The sequence below is a fragment of the Alosa pseudoharengus genome, unplaced genomic scaffold (assembly GCF_046254945.1).
Source record: "Alosa pseudoharengus isolate Yale_2024_CS ecotype anadromous, Long Island Sound unplaced genomic scaffold, YU_APseudo_1.1 YU_APseudo_1.1_scf_7, whole genome shotgun sequence".
Taxonomy (NCBI): domain Eukaryota; kingdom Metazoa; phylum Chordata; class Actinopteri; order Clupeiformes; family Clupeidae; genus Alosa; species Alosa pseudoharengus.
Window position 1 is genome coordinate 16182786 of NW_027468859.1, and position 6255 is coordinate 16189040.

The window sequence follows — 6255 nt, forward strand, 5'->3', positions numbered from 1 at the left end:
AACAAAATTATGTTTTTGTTACTTTTCAGATTTATCGAAATTTCCCGTATTTTGAATATTTTTTCTTAGATGTCATATCAGAAAACAAAGTGGTCTTCCCCAATGATGAAAAGTAAGTGCATTACATAGGAGAAACATTTACAAAACAATTTAAAAAAAACATAAGAGCACGAACATAATAGTTACTGTAATGTACTTCTGTAATATCTCTACTTTATGTCTTAATGTGAGGAAGCTAAAGACTCCACTATTGTTTCTTCATGCTGAAGATGACAACATTGTGCCATTTCACATGGGTCAGGAGGTAATATCAATAAGAGCACCGTGTGTGTGTGTGTGTTTGTGTGAAGTGAAGATGTGTGTTTGGTAAATGGTTGGTCAATGATTTAATTGATAAATAAATATTGGGGGTTCCAGCTCACATGCCACCAACTTCTTCTGGTGGCCATTTCAGATGTGATTAAATGCATCAGATTAGGGGCCCGTTATTACTACGAAGCAAGTTTCACATGGGTTATTTTTCCATTAGCTAGTTTGACAAAACTTAAAACATACAGATGTATTGTTATGGTGTGTATGCATATTAACGTCATTCTAAAAAGCTTCTTGCCTTATGAGACTATCTTTGCACCATGAGATGTTCTGAGAAGGGTGACAAGGTTTTCCAAGGGGATTTTTTTCTGTAAATAAAATCTCACGTGATCACATAGTGAGGAAAGCACACAACTAAAACCTTTAGTTACCTAAAACCTGAGTTTATTGTGTGTCACAGTATCTGTTATTTTACTGAACAGAGATCAAAATCATGATGTCTCTTTTAACAGCTGTTTGCGATTGCACAAAAATCAAGAAAATCATCAAACAGTGTCAGGATAGTTCCTTTTGAGGGTTTCCACGGATTCAAGCATAATGGGCTCTACCAGGATCCTCGACTCCCTGAAATTATTAAGTAAGGACATATTTGTAACACTGTCAATATGTGTCTCTCACACATACGCTCTCGCTCTCACACATACACTGTCACATACACACAAATTAACAAACACATATGTTCTACAAACTAGGTGAACATATTGATTGACCTCTATAAAAAAGATAAGTAGAGTAAGTAAACAAAATGTATAAGATTAATCGACAAAACATATAGGAAGAAGCAGTTGCGACTGGCAGCCACCTAGTGGCACCATTACTGGCCAACCCCATCCATAAATAAAAGTCCAATTAAATGGCATTTCCAAAAAGTTGGGACACTGTCAAATGCAAATAAAAACTGAATATGATAATCACATAAACCCATATTTAGTTGCATAAAGAACATAGACAACATAGCAGCTGAAATCCAATACTGGATATTGGGGGCAAGAATGGGACATTTCATTTTCAGTATCAGCATGTTCTCCTCTGTTCCCAAATTTTTCGAGACCATTGTTAAAAGAAGAGGTGATTCAACACAGTGATGTGTTTTTTTTTTCTGGTTTCTGTTGCGCGCCAAAACCTTTTTTATATGTGCCTTTAGGGGCTCTGTAGATACACTTTAAAAAAAATCTGGCATCAAATTCAAAGGAATTTGTATTGTATTGTATTTTCATCATCCTAAAACTGTTTTTCCATGTCTCACCTCCATAAATGAGTGTTTAAACACAGATATTTGTGCATTTAATTAAAATACATGGAGTTACAGCCTGGTCGGGATGACATATGTCACTATAGCTTGTTTTGCTTTCCATGTAAACAAGCATGCGATATGAAAGTCTGGGATTGTGGAGAACACTAAATGGTCTACTGAATAAGCATTAAGTCGAACCTTTAAATGAAAAACACTCATTAATAATCAACAAAATGTAACCGCTAATGAAGCTTACTTTTGCGCATCAAAACTTGTTTATAACTCTGATACAAAAGGCAGGAAGATACTGATAGAAGGTTAACATGCTCTATCTTTTGACCGAAGGACGTCTGTCTATCATCATTAGCCTATACACTCGGAGAAAACTAGAATGTTTCATTCGTCCCGTGTTTCAATCGTCCAGGCTCTCCCCTACTCTTGAATGCCTTCAAGCTATCCCCACTGCCTAAAATTGAAATTTTCTTCACATATCTCTCTCTCTCTCACACATTCAAATGTGCAGTGTGGGCGACCATACTGGGCGAAATCGGTCGTAAATATGGCTGCGTTCTATTTGATAGTGACGTAGGTGGCACCTATGAATAGCCCTACAGGATCAAACATAGGCCTACTCACATTCTCTCTTACACACACACACATGTATGTGTGAATGTATGTCCATTGAATCACATAAATGTAGTAAAAAACATTTTTCTCAAGTACCAGCTAAGCTGAATGACTGTAATATTAACGTGATGTTTGCCTGTTTTTTTTCTCCATTGCAGGCAATTTGTTCAATCACTGAACATTTGAAGAATGCATCAGTAGATCACTTGCTTCTGCTAGTCAACAGTCATTGACAGACCATGCACTGTTATGTTGACATCATGTAATTGAATTGCTGAGTCAATCCCATTAATTCACTGGTTTTGCATAAAATTGATTGTTCACAGCATAGCTATAGGATTGTCTTATGTCTTATGCTCTATTGCTGTGCATTGTTGTATCTATAGTTGTACAACACAATAAATAAAAACAATTAGAGATTTATGCATTCAATTGAACCTTCATTTAACCAGGCAAGACTAACAATTTCTAATGTATAATGACAGTCTAGCAAGTGCAAACCTCGACACTCGGGGGAACCTCGGGGGAAGGATAGTGGAGAAGGGAAAGTCTAGCTAATCAGACAGGATAAATATCTACAGTATCATGTATCATTAATAGTGTCAGTAAGTCCTTGTTTAAAAGTGTAAACCAGTAGATCTTTAGATGAGTTTGCAAAGAGGACCAATTTACCACAGTACACATGACAGTGATGTGTAAATAAGGCATTTGTTGAAAATTGAATTGAATTGATTATATCAAGCTTTTGCAGTTCCTTTGCATGCTGATTGATAGATTACATCTCCATACTCAAACAAAGGAATTCTGATCAATAAAAAAAATATGTGTTTGGCAGTAGATGTGAAGGTCAAACTGCTTCTATAGACATCTGAAGTTTGCCTACGAAAAAGAACACATAAGAGTATAAAAGGGCAGGAAACGCTAAGGAGAAGAGGTGTGTTTTAAGCCTAGATTTAAAACTATTGATGGAGGGAGCATCTCTAATGGAAGGTGGCAGCTGATTCCATAGGGGTGGCGCAGCCACCGCAAAAGCTCTATCGCCTCTTTGCTTAAGCCTGGTCCGTGGAATGTGCAGAAGACTAGTGCAGAAGGATCTAAGGGACCTGGGGGCAGAGTGGTGGTAAATGAGATCAGTGATGTAGGCTAAAATTGATCCTGTGCTGGATGTGCAACCAGTGGAGAGAGGCTAGGATGGGGGTAATATGCTCCCGCTTTTTGGATCTGGTCAGCAGTCTTGCTGCCGCATTCTGGACCAGCTGGAGGCAAGAGAGAAGTATATGAGGGAGTCCCCCAGCTGCAGCTATTTGCTTATCAAAGAAAAACTCGGAGTCGAAAATGACACCTAGGTTTCTTGCCCAGGGTTTAACAAAGGGGGTGAGGACACCCAGGTTTGACATGCGGGAGACTCTGAATTTAGAGGGACCAAAAACAATTTATAGATCATAACTTGTTCTAGGCTGGATACATCTTCAAGGTGAGAAACAATTTATAGATCATAACTTGCTCTAGGCTGGATACATCTTCAAGGTGAGGACACGGTATTCTTCTGACCAAACCTCATATCTTTGGTTATGGGTTATGGTAAAGTTTAGTGATGGTTTGTATTTTAACAACGCTGTCAAAACAGAGTGACCAGTGGCATAGGATAGTGTCATCATCAGAGCCCTGTAGACCAGTGTTTCTGAACTGGTGGATCGGGACCCAAAAGTGGGTCGCGGAACCGTTCAGGGGGTCGTTTCTAGAAAGCATCGTTTGCTAACTTGCGTCGCAACCTTGGTAGTTCGCTCCATCGTTCTTGGATTTGGTGTTTCTAGAAAGGGTAGTTCGAACTCTCAATCGCAAACAAGGACGCAAAGTTTGGTCGTTTGAACTACTGCCCCTAGGCAGTTGCACTTGTGTCGTTCCTTGGTAGTTCCTGTTGGTGTCCGGAGCACCTAACCAAAAATCACAACCGCCTAACCAAAAATTGCGAAGTGGATGTTTATCTCATGACTCAAAGATTGATCTATCCTGTAGCTTATTTTTGATTAAGACACTGACTCCCCTACTTGGCTCATTCTTGCTATTTGTTAATTCAAGTATTTCCTTGCTTTTAGTATTATAATCCTCACAGACCCTTACAACAGCAGTGATAAATGTAGTGGCTAAAGCAGATGACTTATTATCCCAACGTTGTAGGTTCGATTTTCTTATGATGTGAGATTGTCCTCTTGCTTCTTGCTACCTGCAGGTGAACTAGTGTAACACGTAGATTTAATTGTTTTTGACTGATGTCTTGTAGCCTTCCTATGGTCTCTCGATGTAGAGTAACTATATACATAAATGTGTATGGTCATTGGTCAAAACCTTGTTGTGTCTCGTAGTTAGGCCTACTCTTACTCAGAGATGAAAAGAAGAGATAGGATGCGGACTCCGGCCGAGCGCGTAGTGCACTGGCGCGCTGCCGTTAAGCCACGAGACAATTGATAACGTTTGCGATCCAGACATTCGTCCAGGCTATATATTTTTTCCAACATAGATATTTAACACAAATAATGGCACATATTGGTCGGCTTCAGTAAAATGTTTTATATACTTGCAATTAATAGGTTTAGTTTTTTGCAGATGACAATGACAATGCCAGCATTAATCACTCGGTTTAAATGCCTCCAAGTAAGAAAAATTTAAACATAGGCTGTGGCAGAGAATTTCTAGGGGGTGGGGTATTACACGTTGCCACTGTTTCCACCAATGATATCGCTGCATCATCAACAACGTTGTTGGAACTACAGTGTTCGAATGTCGGAGGTAGCGAATTGCGACACAGGTACGATGCTTTCTGGAAACAGGTGTAACAATGTCGTTGTTTGGTCGCAAGTTGCGTCGTACCATGGTGGTTGAGCAACGTCGTTGCTAACTTTTCTGTCGCGGAGCTTGTGGTTAAAAAATAAAAACTCCCATTTAAAATGCTGAATACCCCTGAATATTTGAAGTAGGATATGGATTAACTTAAATTGAGGACAAAATGGGACACAAACCCCAGTGTGTGATGTGCAGTGAATTACTGGCACATAAGAGCATGAAACCATCAAAACTAAAATGCCACATGCAAACAAAGCACCCCTGTCAAAGACAAACCTGTTGAGTATTGAAAGGTGACCTCAGGAGTTCACAAAATGTACGCGTTTGGTGCGTGTAGGCCAGGGCACCAAAAACATTGCTCGTAAAAAATCATCATACCGCACATTGTGGCGGGTCTGTTATTTAACCTACTTACTCTGTAGGCTGCGCAAACCACAGGCCTTTATTTTGGGCAAGCCTGCATTCGAGGCAGGCCTTCTGTTGAAGAATTTTATATAAAGCCTGCGCTAACAGTAATCCTCCTGCCCCCGATACTACAGCTGTGGATAGTGTGGAATGTTCAAGTAATAACACAATCAAATGTGTGTCTCAATTGTCGCCCGCTGACCACCTCAAACACGACCTTACATGACGCAATGCCATAAAATATGCCAGTCTTTAGGACACAGAATAATGTTTGTAATGATACCAGATGCGTTTAACAGTAACAAGTGTAATATGCTATTCATTGTCGAAGGTGCATGGTGAAGTGAAATTCTTACTTTGGAAAACAAACATTTGCCGATATCATCAGAATATTGCAACACTTTCTGTTGCAATATTCTGTGTGGTCTGGACTGCAGGTAACTTGTTCTCAGTTGTTCCAGTGGTTCTCAAACTTCAATGGACTTTCATTCCCCACTTTGATCAAGGGGGCATTGACTGATGATGGTGGAGATAACGTGTTATCCCGAGGCCTTTGCAAGTCTGCATCTCCGACGGTAGTCTACCCTATTAAAAATATACGTTTTCGATGTCCCAAACAGAAAGCCATACTTTATTGATTTTAACGATTTCTATGCTACTCACCAAAATGTAGGCATGGGAAGTAGGCTATCCAACTGTCGTGTGTTAAATTATTGTGATTACGAGCCAGTGGTTTTCAAACATTATGCGTGACTCGGACATCTAACTAAATGCAA

At 39.5% G+C, this 6255-nt stretch overlaps 1 long non-coding RNA gene across 1 annotated transcript; it reads left to right on the plus strand.

Annotated features, from left to right (window-relative positions):
- The first annotated feature begins 204 nt into the window (after positions 1-204).
- Positions 205-3015, plus strand: LOC143109531 (uncharacterized). The gene is made up of 3 exons (XR_012983889.1): positions 205-304; positions 825-949; positions 2392-3015. It is a non-coding gene; the product is annotated as an uncharacterized LOC143109531 (long non-coding RNA).
- The last annotated feature ends 3240 nt before the right edge of the window (positions 3016-6255 follow it).